Raw genomic sequence first — 20090 nt, forward strand, 5'->3', positions numbered from 1 at the left:
TGGAAGATGTGGCGAGTGTGTGGGGTACTCGTGCCTCGCCCGGCCTGCCTCGCCGCCCTGGGTCAACACCGTTATCATCACCACCATCATGTATGTCCCCAGACGCTAGTAGTTTATTCAGTGATAGTACATGTGACGAATCTTTCTCGGCCTTCAGTGACATTGGCTCCGATACGAGTAGTGTGGACGACCCGAGTACGAGCAGTGGTGGTGTTACCAGGCGGGGTTTTGCTACCTCAGCAACACGCCGCGGCAGGCGGTAGCGTGCCTCACAGCATGTGGACAACGACAGTGGCCCCTCAACATCATTTATTCGTGGTAGGTCTACAGTACGTAAATCTGCCTCAGCGCCTAGCATACCCTCACGCAGCTCCAGCAGAAGCAGTGGACGACGTAGCCGTAGTTTTGGTGCTCGTGGTGGTGTTGGCCGTGGTGTTGGCGCCAACACCAAACCCCCTGGTGTACTTGTGTGGGAGGATTGCACCACATTTGTCCCTCAAATACCAACATTTGATGATAGCGATTTTGGTGTTACACCATTATTCCCATATACTGGTGATGATATGGCAGACATGGAATATTTTCAGGCATATTTTGACAATGTATTCATGACGCATCTTGTGACTGAGACAAACAGGTTCGCTCACAGCCTCATAGACGAAGGCATTTTACCTGCCTCACGGCTCACACGATGGAAGGACACGACAATCGACGAAATGTACGTGTTTCTGGCACTCACCATGATGATGAAGCACTCTGAGAAAGCTGTCATCCAGGATTATTGGAGCAAAGACAGCCTTGTTCCATCGCCTGTGTTCAACCGGTACATGTCGCGTGATAGGTATCTCTTGATTCTCAGGTGCCTGCATTTCGAGAATAATGCAAATGAGGACAGACACGACAGACTGTGGAAAGTACGGAAGATGTTCAGTGACATGAGAGGGAAGTTCAGGGATTATTTTGTACCTGGACAAAATGTGGTTATTGACGAGTCGCTTGTACTGTTCAAGGGGCGACTGGTATTCAAGCAGTACATTCCATCAAAGCGGCACCGATTTGGACTGAAGTTTTTTGTGCTATGCGACTGTGAGACTGGTATTGTCTTGGACATATTATATTCTGGTACAGACGTCGACATACCGGCTCAAGATGAACACGGGTTCTCTGGCAGTGTTGTAAAAACCCTGATGGAACCGTTGCTGAACAAGGGGCATGTACTGTACACCGACAACTATTACACCAGCCCCTTATTGACCAGATACCTCCTTGCCCACAACACCGGCGTATGTGGCACTGTGAAGAGCCACAGGAAGGAAATGCCAGTGTTCGGTATAGCTATAGCCGTGGGTGAGTGCCAGCTGCGCAAGTGTGACAATACGCTGTCAGTGCGGTGGAAGGACAGACGCGAGGTGAATATGCTGAGTACGATTCACACCGGTGCCATGTTGGACAGTGGGAAAGTCCACTTTCAGACACGCAACACCGTGTATAAGCCAGACTGTGTCATAGACTATAACGTGAACATGCGCCTCGTTGATAAGTGTGACATGATGCTTGGTGGAGTGGAGTGCGTGCGCAAGTCTGTGAAGTGGACTAAAAAGTTCTTCTTCCACCTGATGGATGTTGCAGTGCTCAACTGCTTCCATATGTACTTAGTAAAATCTGGCAGGAGACCGTCTATACGTACATTCAGTGCTGGTGTTGTGTCACAGCTGCTAGTAAAGTATGGCAAGGAGGGTTCTGTTGTACCGCGCGGAGTGCAAGCAACAATGCCACATGCAGCTCCAGACAGATTGAGGGGTAATGAGAACTTCGGAGTACATATGCTCGAGTATATGCCAGGCACAGCATCACGGGAGAAGGGTAAACGTGCGTGTATAGTATGCAGGAACACTACCCGCAGAGAACAGAAACGAAGATGTATCAGCACCTGGTGCGTGGAGTGCAAGGTGCCACTCTGCCCCGTTGGCTGTTTCGCAGCATATCACACACTCGCGGAGTACTGAGTGTGTTTATGGTGTGTGTATATAGTGTGTGATATTGTACAGTGTGTATATAAAGTGTAAATATAAATTTATTTGGCATGATACATTGGAAATTGTGCAGGATAAGTGAACTTGTTTGTGATGCACGTAACACAGTGTCTACGGACAGTACGGATGTTGTACTGCGATATTATAGTGTACGTGTTCATTATACATTGGATTGGCACATAAAAACAATGAAAATGTATTGGGAAATGTGCACAATAAATGAACAAAAATATATTCGCGGCAACTCGCGCGCCCCGCCCGGAGCGCCCCACCGCCTCCGAGAGCTTACACCACGGGCGCACGGGGAATGATGACGTCACGCCCCAACTTCCGGACTCCATAGCACCCAAAGTAAGTACAATTTCGAATTTTTTTTTACATACCCATACTCAGGGAAGGGTTTTTGACACTTTAAAAAGAAAAAAGAATTTTTTCCAGAGAATTTATTTCCTGCGCACTGCGGGGGTGTCACATTTGGATGCAACGCAGTTAGGGGGTTAATATCGGCAGCTACTTGGGTGACGTAATAGAACTGAAAAGCGGAGTACCACAAGGAAGCTGCCTCTCCCCCACTCTATTCAACATATATACAGTTGACCTACCCCAACCCCAACATGGAGAATACATCACATACTCTGACGATGTCACCCAAATATGCCAACCGGGACCATCAAAGCTGCTACTAGCTGACAAGATCAAGGCAGCAATTGAACTCGTAAACAACTTTGAGAAGCAATGGAAAATTAGCACCAACAAACAAAAGTTTCAGATAATACACACTGCGAAAAGAAACCCGGACCCCATTATCCTTGACAACCATCCGATCCTGGTTGATACCTGGTTGATGGGGTTCTGGGAGTTCTTCTACTCCCCAAGCCCGGCCCGAGGCCAGGCTCGACTTGTGAGAGTTTGGTCCACCAGGCTGTTGCTTGGAGCGGCCCGCAGGCCCACATACCCACCACAGCCCGGTTGGTCCGGCACTCCTTGGAGGAATAAATCTAGTTTCCTCTTGAAAATGTCCACGGTTGTTCCGGCAATATTTCTTATGCTTGCTGGGAGGACGTTGAACAACCGCGGACCTCTGATGTTTATAGTGTTCTCTGATTGTGCCTATGGCACCTCTGCTCTTCATTGGTTCTATTCTACATTTTCTTCCATGTCGTTCACTCCAGTACGTTGTTATTTTACTGTGTAGATTTGGTACTTGGCCCTCCAGTATCTTCCAGGTGTATATTATTTGATATCTCTCTCGTCTTCTTTCTAGTGAGTACATTTGGAGGGCTTTGAGACGATCCCAATAATTTAGGTGCTTTATTGCGTCTATGCGTGCCGTATATGTTCTCTGTATTCCCTCTATTTCAGCAATCTCTCCTGCTTTGAAGGGGGAAGTGAGTACTGAGCAGTACTCAAGACGGGACAACACAAGTGCCTTGAAGAGTACAACCATTGTGATGGGATCCCTGGATTTGAAAGTTCTCGTAATCCATCCTATCATTTTTCTGGCTGTCGCAATATTTGCTTGGTTATGCTCCTTAAACGTTAGGTCGTCCGACATTATTATTCCCAAATCCTTTACATGCTGTTTTCCTACTATGGGTACATTTGATTGTGTTTTGTACTCTGTATTATGTTTAAGGTCCTCATTTTTACCGTACCTGAGTACCTGGAATTTATCACTGTTAAATATCATGTTATTTTCTGATGCCCAGTCGAAAACTTTATTAATATCAGCTTGAAGTTTTTCAATGTCCTCAGCCGAGGTAATTTTCATACTGATTTTTGTGTCATCTGCAAAGGATGATACGAAGCTGTGACTTGTATTTTTGTCTATATCTGATATGAGAATAAGGAAAAGCAGTGGTGCAAGGACTGTACCCTGAGGTACAGAGCTTTTCACTGCACTTGGACTAGATTTTATATGGTTGACAGTTACTCGCTGAGTCCTGTTTGACAGAAAACTGAGTATCCAGCGTCCTACTTTACCGGTTATTCCCATTGACTTCATTTTGTGTGCTATCACGCCATGGTCACATTTATCGAAGGCCTTTGCGAAGTCCGTGTATATCACATCAGCATTCTGTTTCTCTTCTAATGCCTCAGTGACTTTGTCGTAGTGCTCAAGTAGCTGTGAGAGGCACGATCTTCCCGCTCGAAATCCATGTTGGCCTGGGTTATGAAGGTCATTGGTCTCCATGAAATTGGTGACCTGACTCCTAATCACTCTCTCAAATACTTTTATGATGTGCGATGTTAGTGCAACTGATCCAATATGTGGAGGTAGGCAGAATACTGGGACTCACGATAAATAGAACAGGGATACAAGTTCATGTAAGGAACCAACTAAACAAAGCCAAAGCAGCCTTAGGAAAACTGAGGAGATTCCGAAGCCTCAGTACAAACATTCGGATCCACCTATATATGTTCGACCGCACCTAGAGTATCCACCAGTACCACTACACACCATAAAGAAAACTAACATGCAGAAACTGCAAGCAGTGCAAAAGTGCAAGCAGTCCCCCCCCCCCCCCTCCTCCCCCCTCCTCCTCCCCCCTCCTCCTCCCCCCTCCTCCTCCCCCCTCCTCCCCCTCCTCCTCCCCCTCCTCCTCCCCCTCCTCCTCCCCCTCCTCCTCCCCCTCCTCCTCCCCCTCCTCCTCCCCCCTCCTCCCCCCTCCTCCTCCTCCCCCCTCCTCCTCCTCCCCCTCCTCCTCCCCCTCCTCCTCCCCCTCCTCCTCCCCCTCCCCCTCCCCCCTCCTCCTCCTCCCCCTCCTCCTCCCCCTCCTCCTCCCCCCTCCTCCTCCCCCTCCCCCTCCTCCCCCTCCCCCTCCTCCCCCTCCCCCTCCTCCCCCACTCCCCCCTCCTCCCCCACTCCCCCCTCCTCCCCCACTCCCCCCTCCTCCCCCACTCCCCCCTCCTCCCCCACTCCCCCCTCCTCCTCCTCCCCCACTCCCCCCTCCTCCTCCTCCCCCACTCCCCCCTCCTCCTCCTCCCCCACTCCCCCCCCCTCCTCCTCCCCCACTCCCCCCTCCTCCTCCCCCACATCCCCCCTCCCCCACTCCCCTTCCTTCTCCTCCCCCACTCCCCCCTCCTCCCCCACTCCCCCCTCCTCCTCCCCCTCCCCCACTCCCCCCTCCTCCTCCCCCTCCCCCACTCCCCCCTCCCCCACTCCCCCCTCCCCCACTCCCCCTCCTCCTCCTCCCCCACTCCCCCTCCTCCTCCTCCCCCACTCCCCCCTCCTCCTCCTCCCCCACTCCCCCCTCCTCCTCCCCACTCCCCCTGCTCCTCCCCCCCCTCCTCCCCCCTTCTCCTCCTCCTCCCTCCTCTCCCCAGCTTTTGCTGAGGCCCATAACTCATCTGTTGATTAGTTCTAATGTTCCCTTCATCCCCCTGCTTTTTCTGTCGCCTCTCCAATGTTCTGCTGCATGCGTCTTTTTGCATAAATGGTACACGGTTTGTTCCATTTATCTCTCCCCTAATGTCCCGCTTTCTTCTTCGATCTTAAACACCTACTGGACTCCTTGCCAGAGCCTGTGCTCCTGCTGGGTGATTTCAGTTGTCAACATACCCTCTGGGGTGATGTTCTGACAAACATCCGGGGGTCACCTCCTCGAACCGTTCATCCTCTCTTTTTCCCTGTCTCTTCTGAATTCTGGTGAGCCCACTTATTTGGACTCTTGGTCTCTCACCCTTTCCTGTCTTACCTGGTTGATACCTGGTTGATGGGGTTCTGGGAGTTCTTCTACTCCCCAAGCCCGGCCCGAGGCCAGGCTCGACTTGTGAGAGTTTGGTCCACCAGGCTGTTGCTTGGAGCGGCCCGCAGGCCCACATACCCACCACAGCCCGGTTGGTCCGGCACTCCTTGGAGGAATAAATCTAGTTTCCTCTTGAAAATGTCTTGATCTTTCTCTCTGCTCATCGTCTCATTACTTGGATTTCACGTGGTAGGTTCTTGATAACCTCTATGGCAGTGACCATTTCCCCGTCCTTGTTACCTTTTTCTCTCTTCACTCTCCCCTCTTCTTCCCTAGGTGGCAGTTTGCCAAGGCAGGCTGGAACCTATTTACCCTCCGTGCTGGTCTCTCCAACCTTTCCATTCTACCTCTCCCTCGCACCCTCCTCCTTTTTCATGACACCATCTTCGACACTAGCCTCCTCCTCTCTTCCTCGCTCTTCCTCTCGGGGAACGCTGAAGTGCATTCCCTGGTGGAATGTGGATGGTGCTTGGGCTGTAAGCGTGCAGCCTGGAAGAGGCACCGCCGCCAGCAGACGGCTGATTCTTTTCTTTTGTTTCGGAAGGCGAGTGCGGTGACCTGTAGGACCCATCCATACAGCTAAGCGTGAGTGTTGGAAGTCTTATGTTTCCCCCATTACGTCCGAAACTCCTCTGCCACAGATCTGAAAGTGTATCCGCATGATTGCGAGTAAGTTTGTTCCCGATGTCTTGCCGGTCCTTCACCTCCGTGGTACTCTTGCGGCGGACCCATTGCAGGTCGCGACTGAACTGGGTTTCCACTTCTCTTCTGTTAGCTCTGGTTCTCATCTTTCTCAATATTTCCTTCTTCATAAGCCTGTTCTTGAATCACGTCCTTTAGATTTCTGCACCCATCTCAAACTTCCCTATAACGATCCCTTCTCTCTCTGAACTTCAGCCTGCCCTGGTCCTCTGCGGTGGTTCTAAGGCGGCGGGCTCCGATGGTATTGATTATGAGATGCTTCGCCATCTCCCTCCATGCACATTTCAGTATTTACAGTCTGTGTAATTGGGTCTGGGAGTCGTCGTTAGTCCCCGAGGACTGGCTCGGTGCTGTTGTCCTTCCTGTTCGGAAACCAGGGTCTCTTGAGATATCCCCTAAGGACTTTCGCCCCATTGCCCTCACGAGTTGTGTCTGCAAACTCTTTGAACATATGATTAACGGTCGTCTGATGTTCTTAGAACACTTATCACCTCTCCCCTTCTCAATTTGGTTTTTGCAAGTACTGCAGCACAACAGATGTGTTGGTGAACTTGTAGGTCCATATTTGTACTGCTTTTGCTGCAAAGACCTCCGTTGTTGCCATCCTTTTTGACCTGGAAAAGGCTTACGACACCACCTGCAGATATATGATCCCAACTTCATTCTTTTGGCCTTCTTGGTAATCTCCCTCTCTTTCTCCAAAGCTTCCTCTTTCATCGTTCCTTTCGAGTGAGTCTTGGTGCCACTCTCGCTGCCCCTGTTCAGCAATATGAGGGTGTACTCGAAGGTAGTGTTCTGAGCACTACTATTTTTTTTCTAGTTGCCCTCAATGGTCTTCTTTCCTCCCTTCCTTCTGGCATCTTCTCCGCTCTTTGTCGACGATCTTACCCTTTGCTGTCAGGGTGATGATTCCCCTCTCCCTCAGCGGCAGCTTCAACTTGCAATTCATGCCGTGTCGTCTTAGGCCACCGGTCCAAGACGTCATGGCTTCTGGTTCTCTACGTCTAAGACTTGTGCTGTGACTTTTACTCGGAAGCATGTCGTTCTTCGTCCCTCTCTGTCGCTCTATGGTCATCCTCTTGAGTACAAGGATTCCGCTAAGCTTTTGGGATTAATCTTTGACACTCGTTTGTCTTGGTCGCCACTCTTACCTCAGAATTGGATGCACTAAGGCCCTTACCCTCCTTAACGTTTTGTCCCGTACTTCTTGGGGAGCAGATAGGTGTGCACTCCTCGCTTTACATTCCTCTCTCGTCCTGTCTAAACTCAATTATCGTTGCCCTGCTTACTCGTCTGCTTCTCCTTCTACAGTACTCTTCGCCGTCTTGATGCTTTGCACCATACTGGGTTGGGCCTCGGCTCTGGTGCCTTTCGTTCGAGGGCTTGTATGTTGACACTGGCTTCCTATATCTCTGGGACCACAGTGATAGTTACTGTCTTCACTATCTTGTGAGGTCCTTGCAACATCCTTCCTCTTGCCTCTGTTGTACTTTGACTTTTATCCCTCCTGTTGTTCCTGTTCCTCTTCACCCCCTCCCTCTTTCTGTCCGATTATCTCGCCTACGAGATTCTCTTTCGGTTCGTATTTCTAATATTTCTCCTTGTGTTGTTCCTTCCTTGATGACCCCGTGGCGAGTCTCCCCTTCCAAAATTTTGTTCTTCCTTGACCCGCATCACTAAAACTTTTATCCCTCCTAAGGTTCTGAAAAGCCTTTTCCTTGAGCACTTTTCTTCACACTCTCACTCCGTTTCCATTTTCACTGATGGGTCTAAGTCTGCGAACGGTGTAGGCTACTCTGTCATTTTTCCTGACTGCACTTATATGTATTGCTTACCTCTGGAGACTAGCATCTTCACAGCAGAACTTTATTCTATTTTCTATGCTCTTCGTCTCCTGGTTTCTTGTTGTCAATCTTCCTTTGTGGTTGTCGTTGACTCTCGTAGTGCCCTCATGGCTCCCGGGTACTTCAATCTGGTCCATCCAGTGGTTGTTGAGATTCAACATTGGCTGTTTCTTATTTCCAGTAAATTTAAGTCAGTTGAATTTTGCTGGGTTCCCAGCCATATTGGTGTTTCTTTAAATGAGCGTGTGGACGCTACCGCTAGGGAAGCTGTCAGCTCTTGTCCCATCTCCCGTAAAGGTATTCCTTATTCCAACTTTTACCCAATTATTCATTCCTCCATCCATACCCGTTGGCAGGATTGTTGGTTTTCTGTTACTGGTAACAAATTGCGTACTCTTAAGGGTAGTGTGTCCTCATGGCCTTCCTCCTACCACCGTAACTGGTGATGGGAAACTGCTCTGGCGAGGTTGCGTATTGGCCATACACGTTTTACTCACGGTCACTTAATGGAGCGTCACCCTGCTCCTTATTGTCCAAATTGTATTTTTCCTCTTACAGTCGTGTATATTCTTGTTGAATGTCCTGACTTCCATTCTTGTCTTGCTTTCCGACTGTCCCACATGATCGCTTGTCCAGTGATAGAATTCTTGGTGAATCAGATACTTTTGATATCGTTCGCCTTATGCGTTTCTGTTCTCGTATTGGCATCCTTAGTAAAGAGGGACATTCGTATCCTGAGGTTCCACTGTACTAGTACTTAGGTATGGTGGAAATCAGGAACTTAAAGAAAACACAGGGTTCAAGACACAATCAGACCTACTCGTAGAAGGAAAGCTATATGTAAAAGATCTGGGAATTATTATGTCTTACAACCTGATACTGTATTTAGTGAACATAACTGAGTAAATATAGCGGCGCCTATTCGTTTGCCTTGTTCGGGTAGAAGGTAGACACAGTAGTCGCTTCTGTATATATTTATTGACTGAGATAGCAAGGTATATATCTGCCTAGCCGAGGTCCTTCTACTCTGAGTCTGTGAGGATAACTGAGGCTGCTGGGAGCATGCTTGATGCTCCTCTGTCTGGCATGACGTCAGAGGCCTACTCGCCTGTGATTGGTTACATTTCAACTGACAGAATTTGAGTATAACACCGCTCGGACACGCTACCAAGTCGACGTCCCTTGTCGACAAGCTCTGGCTAGCTATATAGTTACAATGATACTGAAAGGACCTCGGTGGCATTCAATAATGGCTTACATGTGAAATTTGCATAATAAAACATTGAAAGAAGATCAGGTGTGCGTAATACTAACAACTCGGCATATATGCACAAAAAAAAAAAAAATCATCATAATAGGTGAAAATCATGGTAACAATGCTTTGATTAAACCAGAGTATTAAGAACATGTGTATGTCTACTGATCAGATATGAACAATACAACTCAAGGTATTGCCTAAACAAAATTATTAACATGTGTCAATGGCATATGCTTGAAAACCATACAAAATTAAACAATTATTACATTAATAGAACAAAGTTCTGACCTAACAACCACAATTGAATTTCAAGATAGATAATGATTTTTTTTTTTTCTCTCTTTTTTTTCTGAAATAATACAATATATTTACAAGACCAATGTACAATATATATAATGTGCAATATATTTACAAGCATATACAAGACCTGGATCAAGAAGACTAACATCTGCGTGATAGCAGTCAGGATTCACTGGCCTTAATGTGGTTGCTAGAACAATAATAACTCTTATGACAAGCACTGTAAAAATACAAATGGTAGTAGACTTAACAATGGCATCTAATTTATAACCAAATAAAGTTGAGAAAAACTATACATTATATATAATGGTAATAATAAGACACATGTGGTAGAAATACTGCAAATGAGTTTTTTTTTTTTTTTTTTTTTTTTCAAAACAACAGAATAACTGCAGAGTGCACTCAATTATAAATTCTGCGGATATCTACACCTAGCTCATCCAGAGCACTATACAACTCTGGCTCTGACTGAAGGTCCGGAACAGGTGAAACTTCATGCGACAAACTATCATCTTGAGAGATATCCTCGTTAACATCTAGCCAATGGACATGTGGTGAGTGCACGGTTGAAACGAGAGGTCTAGATCTAAGATTATAATTGCTAGTATGGGGTTGCTGAACATCCAGTGGTCTGTCAACCACAGAAGGTGGTGTCCGAGTAGGAGTATCTGTCTGGGTAAGTTCATTGTCATCTTCCTCATCAGTCTCGTCAAGTCATTTTAGCTAACTTCATGTGGTCTAAATGTTCATTTATATACTCTCCTGTTAACAAGTTCTTAAGTCTGTATTTGTTACCTTTAATAAGCTCGATTACCTTATATGGACCCAAAAATTTCTTAGTTAACTTGTATATAGGACCAGACCTGTGTTGGTTAAGTATCATTACTACAGATCCAATAGTTATTTTACTGGGTTTAGTTCGTGCATTTCTTGCTAGAGTGAACTCGGCTGTAGCTTTGGACAGTTGTTCTCGTATTTTCTTGAATACTAATTGCATCTGTCTACGCTTCACTTGAACAAAATCATCTACGTTATATAAGGGAGTAGGAGGTACGTTAATCAATTCATTAGGGAGGATCTTATCTGTACCATAAAGAATAGCGTGAGGTGTGTCACCAGTAGAAACATTAATTGAAGAATTTATAGCACACTGAATTAAGGGTATAAAATCATCCCAATTGTTATCAAAATTCAACGTGACTCTCAAGGCATCTAACACTTTCCTGTTAGTACGTTCAGCTAGTCCATTACTTGCCGGATGATAAGGCATGATGCTACATTTTTTGATGTTATATAAATCACACAAGCTAGTTAAAATACTATTACTGAATTCTGGACCATTATCTGAAAGGATTACTTTAGGCATACTATATCTACAAATTATTTGGTCATGGAATGCGCTGGCTATGGTTTCTGCTGTTTTGTTCGGGATAGGAACTAGTTCGCAAAACCGTGAAAAATTATCGACCATTACAAGCAAATGTTTGTTCCCTTTCTCTGTTTCCGCAAAATTTGTCAATAAATCCATCGATATTCGTTCCCAAGGAGCTTTAGTTGCTGGGTACACCTGAATTGGATTAGGTCCTGAAACATGTCCCTTGTGCTGTAAACAAGTTAAACATCTGTCAACATAATGAGCAATCTCCTTAGCCATTTTTGGCCAAAAATATTTCAATCGACCTTGTTGGAGTGTACGATCCTTTCCTGGATGTGCACTTGCAGGAGCATCATGGATAATTTTTAACACAGTTGGTACCAAGACAGCTGGAACAACTAACTGACAACATTTCCTCGGGGCTGTCCCTAGCTTTATTACTCTACACAGTAAATTGTCCAACATAACTAGTTCTTTCAATGGTACTGGCGGTTTATGAATCGGGCGAGTGTCTTGCTTAGTCAAAAATTTAATGACGGGTGCCCATATGGGGTCTTGTCTTTGTTCCGTTTCTACTACAGTAGCATCTAATGCTGGGTAATTTAACTGAATCGCAGCTACGTGTCGAGAAAACGCATCGGCTACAACATTTTGCTTTCCTGGAATATATCCAAATGTGGGATTGAATTCTTGAATTGTGAGCAAATATCTAGCAAACTTTCCAACTGGATTCTTATTTTTGAACAAGGGAATTAATGGTTGGTGATCTGTAAGAACATGAACTGGGTAATTATAAATTGTATCCTTGAAATGTTTAAGTGCCCAAACAACTGCCAAGGCTTCTCGTTCTGTTGCACTATAATTTTTCTCTTCTTTAGATAAAGTACGGCTAGCATAAGCTATTGCGTGGCCTTCTGCTTGAAGTAATGCAGCACCTAGACCTATGTCACTAGCATCTGTAACCAACGTAAAAGGTTTAGAAAAATCTGGGTACCTAAGGACAGGTGACGAAATCAAGGCTGCTTTGAGTTTTTTGAATGACTGATCCTGGGCCTCTCCCCAAACAAAGGGTTCATCTTTTCTTTGCAACTTGTAAAGCGGAGCGGCTATAATAGAGAATCCAGCAATAAATGAACGATAAAATCCTACAAGACCTGTGAACTGTCTTACGGCTTCTGCGGTACGAGGTGTTGGAAAATCACGGGCAGCAATAATTTTTTATTCATTCAATGTAATACCTGAAGGTGTAACTGTATGACCTAGGAAATTAATCTTTTGCTTTAAAAATGAACATTTTGCAAGCTTTATTTTTAAAGTAGCTTCAGCGAGCTTTGCAAGTACTTTTTCAAGGTTCTGGAAATGAGTCTGAACATCTTGCAACATGATTATGAGATCATCAAGGTAAACTAGAAGCGTACTTCCTATCAATCTACGAAATAGATTTGTCATGAGCCGTGAAAAGGTTATTGGACTACTACGCAAACCAAACGGCATTCTTTTGAAATGAAAATGACCATTGGGAGTACTAAAGGCTGTCAATTGTTTACTTTCCTCATCAAGGGGGATTTGCCAGAATCCCTGCAACAAATCTAACGTTGAGAATACTTTGTTTCGACCAATACTTTGCAACAAATCATTGAGAACTGGAAGTGGGAAACGATCAGGTATTGTTACTCTGTTAAGCTTGCGATAATCAATTACAGGTCTCCAAGTCCCATCTCGCTTTGGTACAAGAATCAATGGAGCGTTCCATGGCGAATTACTCGATTCAATTACATCACTCTGTAACATTTCCTCTACAAGTCTATCTGCTTCTGCTCTCTGAGAATGGGGAAGACGGTAAGCTGGTACATAAATAGGCGTAGTTCCTTGTTCAAGGGGAATTTTATGTGTAATAAGAGGAGTGAGACCTAATTTTTCTCCTGGTAGAGCAACAACAGCTCTATTCTTGTTCAAAATTTTCAAAAGCTGAGCCACAGAGTCAGGAAAATCAGTAGGACTGAGGTGTTGCGCTTGCACCTCTGGCTGAGATCCCTGTTCTCCTGGTGTGAGTGTACAAACAGTATGATCCATGGAGACATCATCCACAACTCGCACCGGTAACGAGTAATGGGCAAAATCTACAACATGGGTACCAGACTGGAGATGGATATCGGCATTACTTGTGTTTGCGATAAAAAGTGTGACAGTACCATCCTGCACTGTGTGCCAGGAGGGTTCAACAAATGTACCATTCACTTTACATGTTTCACTTTCCGCAATCACATCCGACAACTCAGGCACTCCCTGAACCTTAACTCTTATTCTGGTGAGAGAATGAGGGTGTAGCACAGTGTCAGTAGCCATGGAACCACTGACTTCAGAGATGGAAGCTGCCAGGCGAGCGAGACAACGAGAATCCGTTAGGGCGTCCCCTTCCAGAAAGTCCCGATACTCATTCTCCTTAACAACTGCACAACTACTATGCTTCAATCGAGTGCCCGTTTTCTCGGGTATGCTACCACGACAATGATCTGACAAACCTACGCTTGCAAGGCGGGTGTCAACAAAATTAACATAATCTGATTGAAGATTGAACTCGTGGCCCTGTCGATACATGCTATACAAGGGTATGACATGGTCTTTGATACTTATGTTCCAACGATGGGGAAACAATGCAATATTTTCATCAATCATGGTGTACAGACCTAAGAGAATGTCTCCAGGAAAATGAATAATGTCAACAACTAAACATGTTATAGACAATGTGACATCATTGAACTTGAGTGGTAGGTCAATTTCACCCTGAACTTTTACTTTACAGTATTTCCTGAAATACCACTTAGAAAAGGTATGTGTGACTGTTTTAAAATAGTAGGGTGCTTACTTTCAATGTCTCTAAGAGCTGAGGGCTTGACAATATTAATTTTTGCACCTGAGTCAAGAAAAACTTTTAAAACTCTACCATGTACAATGGCTGATACAAGGGGACCATCACTTGAGACTGGACAAGTTACTACTTTTGACTTATATTGTCTGGGATATCTGCGTCTTGTTTGTGTCAAATTTACTGTGGATCCGTCAACATCTACAACTGGTCTAGAGTCAGTGTCCTCCTCTGTCAAGTGTCCAAATCTATTTTGGGTAGCTACTGAATACACAGGGAGGGCACTAGGATTGGCTAGCTTGAATTGGTTAGCGGATGGCCTTGGGGGTTTCCCGACGACATGGAGTGAACATTCTGAGCTCCAGCATTCTGTGACTGAGCATTATAATTTGAAGTTGCATTATAGCTGGGCTGGGAGTTGTAATTACGAGAGTTCTGATAATGTCTTGGACGCTGTGAGCCTCACCAAGACTGACCATGGGAGTTACGAGGTGGAGATGTCCTTTGCCTAGCTCTACAATCCGCAGTGTGGTGACCAACTTGTTTATGGTATTTGCAATATGGTAGCCTAGAATAATTAGATTGATGAGGGGACCGAGAGAATTGTCTAGGAGGTGATGATCTAGGGGCGGACCAACAGTCCCTTGCAAGGTGGTTACTCTTACCACAATGCCAACATGAGGGAGTGGATGGTTGTGGACTATGGCGTTTCGGCAATTTATGAGGCGGCGAATTTGACTGGGGGCTACGAGCATGGGTACGCTTCTGCGACCAAGAGTTTTGAGAGTTTGTGGGAGGATGCTGAGAGCTTGTTACTACATTTACAGCATCAGAAGGTGGCAACAGTTGAGCACTTCGGGGAGCTAGTTTATCTGCGGCATTGTTAATAGCCTCAAATACTTCACCAATTTCATGTTTAACACCAAAATTTTGTTGCTCAACGATTGGTTTTGTATGCTCGGGGGCAAAATGCATTAAAGTACCAAATGCTATCATTTTGGCCATAGCCTCAGGGGACAGATTATTGTCTTTATCTAACCAAGTCGAATTATTCATAGCAGAAACTAAGGCATACAGATACTGATCGAGACGGCTAGTAAACGCATTAAACGATTCACCAGGCTGCATGGTGGCATTGGCAATTTTCTTGACTAACCTATATGGGTCAAGGTCTTCTTTATTAACAAAGCGACGGCGAAAGAAATCCTTAAATTCAGGCCAAGACTGGAGGCTAACAATGGCTTTCTCATCAACAACAAAACGTGCATCACCTTTGGTTATGTCCACGGCTGACCGTGCAATTGCTAAGTATTCGGCATCAGTAGGCTTAGAAAAACGTGCAACTGTTTTCGCTTCAACCTTACTAAACCATGACTCTAATAAGCGGGATTCACCGGCAAAAAGAGGAATAGCCATTTCCTGAGCTGATCTCTGGCCATTGGGATGAGCAACTGCTCCTGTTGAGTCTGAAGGGGTTTCAACAGTGGTAGGCATTGTCACAGCTGTGGAAGTAATATTTGAACGCAGATTATAATTAAGTGCACCTGGCATCAGAAATAGTATACACAAAAATAAACACAAAAAAATATCAACTTGGCTAAAGTAAAAATGGCAGAAATAAAATTATTAAATTGGGCTAGGCAAGAAAATAATCAAGAACAAGCAATTGTAAACTAAATTTAGCAATCTTTCATTAAAAAAATGACTGGAATTAGATGTATGTAAATTAATTAAACCAGACTAAGCACAGCAATTGAGAATATAAAAACTGGAAGTGCAATTGCAAAATTTCATTAAAAAAGATTCAACACAGCAAGTGGCAATGCAAGAAATATGTATGTAGCACATAAACTGGACACAGGAATGTATATAACTATGGTAAAAAAATTATAATATGCAATGTTGAAGGAATAAATTTAAATTTTAGGCCTGGAGGAATTAAAAAAAAATTATATTGCACAAATCCTTATATGCTACTAAAACAAGGATTTCTTACTTCACTGGAATTTAAATTTACCAATAACACTCTAGGAGAACAATTAAAATTCAATGAAATTACTGTAAGAAGCAGGAATGTTGAAATCACACAAGAAAACTGTGGGGAGTGGAGTACTGAACCAGCTCCAATATTGAACAAGTCACTGAATGGTTAATTCACAGGATATTATGGGAATTATGACATAAGTCACTTTTTAGCACTTGGCACGTTGTTCTCAACTAGCAATTACTTATCTCAGGGTTGTAATTTATGAGGATCACCAGTAGCCAAAGTAGGAGAAGCGTCGTGAAGATCTGAAGAGGCCCATGTGAGGCGTGTTTACAAACTGGATGCGACGGCAGCGCTCCTGGCGGCGGTGGCGCGAGACTCAGGGACCCCACACTGTTCACGCTAGAAGCACGAAGATAAATTCTGACGACGACAATATTGCGACGATGGAATAACCAGTTGATACTTGCGACGATGGCTGACGACGATTGCAGTAGCTTGCACCCTCACGAAGCTTGATACTGTCAGCTTGGGTGGCGGTGGTGGTGGTGGGTGTAGGTTCCCACGTGGTGGCGCATGATTCAAAAATGGCTGGCGCGGGAAGCTTCCTTCCTCCTCACTGATGAGTGCGCGTTCTCACAGGAAAATATTGACCCTTACTTCTGAAACGTTGGCCTGGAGTAGTGGTTGATGGCAGGACCCCGGTCTGGCACAATATTTGATGCGTGGGTGGCAGGATGGCGGCTTATGGCGGTGGCGGTGGCGGCTGGAACACGAGGCGATGCTGGGTACTTGAACTTTTGTTTCCAGAAAAAAATTTCTGGATCCCAATGCTGCTACCAGTATTCGTTTGCCTTGTTCGGGTAGAAGGTAGACACAGTAGTCGCTTCTGTATATATTTATTGACTGAGATAGCAAGGTATATATCTGCCTAGCCGAGGTCCTTCTACTCTGAGTCTGTGAGGATAACTGAGGCTGCTGGGAGCATGCTTGATGCTCCTCTGTCTGGCATGACGTCAGAGGCCTACTCGCCTGTGATTGGTTACATTTCAACTGACAGAATTTGAGTATAACACGCCAGGAAAAAGATAGGATGGATTATGAGAACGTTCAAATCCAACAAGATGAACAAAAATATAAAAATTTGGATCAAATCCAAATAAATGTCAACAAGATGAAGAAAAACTTTTTTTTTTTGTCCCCTTCAATGTTTTCCCCATACACTCGACAGTGCCCACCATCGTGTCAGATTTATCAACCAAACGCATGTTGATATTATAGTCAAGAACACAATCTGGCTTATATACTGGTTCTTGCGTTACCTTGCCACTGTTCATCATTGTACCATCATGAACAGCTGTCAGCAAGTTCACTTCTCTCTTGTCTTTCCACCTAACTGAGAATATTTGATCACATTTTCTTAGTTCGCAGTCACCAACTTCAAGTTTATTGTCAAACACTGGCATTTCCCTTCTTCTTTGCTTTACTGTGCCAACCAATCCAGTTCTATTTTCAATCAGGAACCTAGCTAGCAAGTATTATAGTCTGTGGGTTGGTTGGTGTTGTCGTCGTTGAACCTTCTCTACGGACAACCCAGCCCACAACTCGGTAAAGTGCTTATACCTCTCTAGGAGATCACCCGTGGCGCTTCTGGCTCTTGGAGAGGGGCTCAACGTCACACGTTTAGGGGATGCGGCTCCAACACTTAGCCTCGTTGTCACGTGCACACACCCACTCGAGCCGCTGTGACTTCCCCCACTCTCTCCTTATGTGATATGATCTCCTCAATCCCCTTTGACTTACTAATTTTCCATCCTACCCTGTCCACAGCAGTGGTTCTTGGTTCTTTCTCTCTCTCTCTCTCTTTCTTTACTATTCCTGGGAAGCCTCACTAGGACAAGGGCAAACACCAGCATATTGGGATACATTTACTGGACAAAGCACATACACGATACATACACACATATAATAATAATGAATCCTATACTCTATAATATTATAATTAGGTTGCACTCCAACACCATCAGAACTCTATCATCAGCTTATCAAGTGGTAACCACCTGATACTATCAACCTCCTCAAGTAGATCAAGTCTACATACACTGTTGCACCATCAGCAAGAGAATATATATATGTATCTATAAATGTGTACAGTACAAAGAAAATCAGCATGTGAATGCAATAACATATCAGTATAAATGTTCATTGATACGCAGCAATGATCAATCGATCACTCTATCAGTCCTAGAACACATACGTCTGTAGGTAATCCAGCCTACGATTGTAACTCTAAACTTCAGTATAAAACACTCCTAGACATAAGAATGCCAACAATCACTCACCTCTCACTGCGTCTTGCACGCTAATGACAACCAAACACTATCAACTCCCTACAAGTAATCCACCAGAACTTCCCTTCACCTCTGGAAGTTCACTACCCTGATATCTTCAGGTTCTTCTGGGCTTAACTACCAGGATCCTCTGCAGCTCCTCCAGGCTGCTACCATGAAGTTTTCCTTGAGCAACTATGGTGCTCTACTACTTCTGCTAGGTTCCTCCACAGCTCTCTTGGCTGCTACACCATGAAGTTTCCCCGAGCAACTATGGTGCTTCACCACCTCTACAGAAGCACGTGACACTCCTCTTCACTGCTTCTCCTCACAGCTCGAGGTCCTCGCCGCCACTACCTTGGAGTCTCATCAACTACTTCATCTGTGCTGGCATCGAAGTTCTCAGCAACTCCTTCCCCAAAGACAAACCTGCAACCCATCGACACTCCAATAAAATTGTTTTCCCTTTAACACACAAACAAAAATAATCACACAATATGTTTGCCTCCAACCTCTATCAGTCCTGTACATACAGTGAGAGTGGACTCCCCCGTTTTGGGCGGGTCCATACTCCACCTCGCCCGGCGGGCCTCCTCACTCAGGGAGGGTCCTTCACTGTCAGGAGCCAGGCTCCCTCAGTTGCCCGCCAGCGCTCAGAGGGGACGGACGTCGCTCCGTGTTCCTCCCTCTCCACTCTCTTATTTCAGGCCTTCTGCCTTATTAAAACATGTCTAACTTATAAATAAACATCGCTACTGTCGCTGGGCACACGACCAACTACAAGCAATCACTATGAACTGGCTTAAATCGTGCTTACCACAGATTGTCTAGTCGAGGGCGCTATCCCTCTGACAGAGCTTGGTCAGGGCGCTTCCACGGCCCACAATAATGCCTCTGGGCGATTTAATATCTGCTCGTCGACCAGGACTTGAGACCACATCGTTCCCAGCTCGATTCTACAGCTGGCACATCTGCATACTTCTCTTCTCTTCGAGATATATCACTAGGGGTTTCCTTCTGACGGGAGCTCAACGGAGCGCGGCTTTCCCCTGCGATGTCTGGCACTCAAGTGAGGTCAAAGCCCCTCCAGAAGCGAGCCTCACGCCTCCAGCAAAATGTCCACATCTTCTAACCAGTCATTTATCTGTTTTCTTCTTCACTGCCCATAATCTTAAATTGTTATATACACTGTATATCCAAGCAACTATTTTACATATGGGTTATCACCTCAATATTTGCTAGACCTTCTAATCAGGTCAGGCTTGATGAATAACTCTCAAGGAGGGAGACTCGTTTCTCCTGTAGGCTGAGATCATAACACAAGGGACTTGTATAGTAGTTATCCGTGTACAAAATGTGGCCCTTGTTCATCCATGGTGCCATCAGTGACTTCACCACACTACCTGAGAAACCATGTTGGTCGTTTCTGGGAATGTTAACATCACTAGCAGAATACAGAATAATGTGTAACACGTAAACTGTTTCACAGTCACAAAGAACAAAGAATTTCAATCCAAATCTGTTGCACTTGGAGGGAATATACTGCTTGAAGGCAACATGTCTCTTAAAAACCACAAGGGATTCGTCAATCACCAGCTTCTGTGCTCGTACGTAGAAATCTCTGATCTTTCCAATCACTTCATTCA

At 45.2% G+C, this 20090-nt stretch overlaps 1 protein-coding gene across 3 annotated transcripts in view; it reads left to right on the forward strand.

Annotated features, from left to right (window-relative positions):
- Polr3H (RNA polymerase III subunit H) overlaps positions 1 to 20090 on the forward strand; it is a 103096-nt gene that overhangs the window by 64436 nt on the left and 18570 nt on the right. The gene's annotated exons all lie outside the window — the stretch shown is intronic.

This window comes from Procambarus clarkii, chromosome 2 (genome assembly GCF_040958095.1).
Source record: "Procambarus clarkii isolate CNS0578487 chromosome 2, FALCON_Pclarkii_2.0, whole genome shotgun sequence".
NCBI classification, from domain to species: Eukaryota; Metazoa; Arthropoda; class Malacostraca; order Decapoda; family Cambaridae; genus Procambarus; species Procambarus clarkii.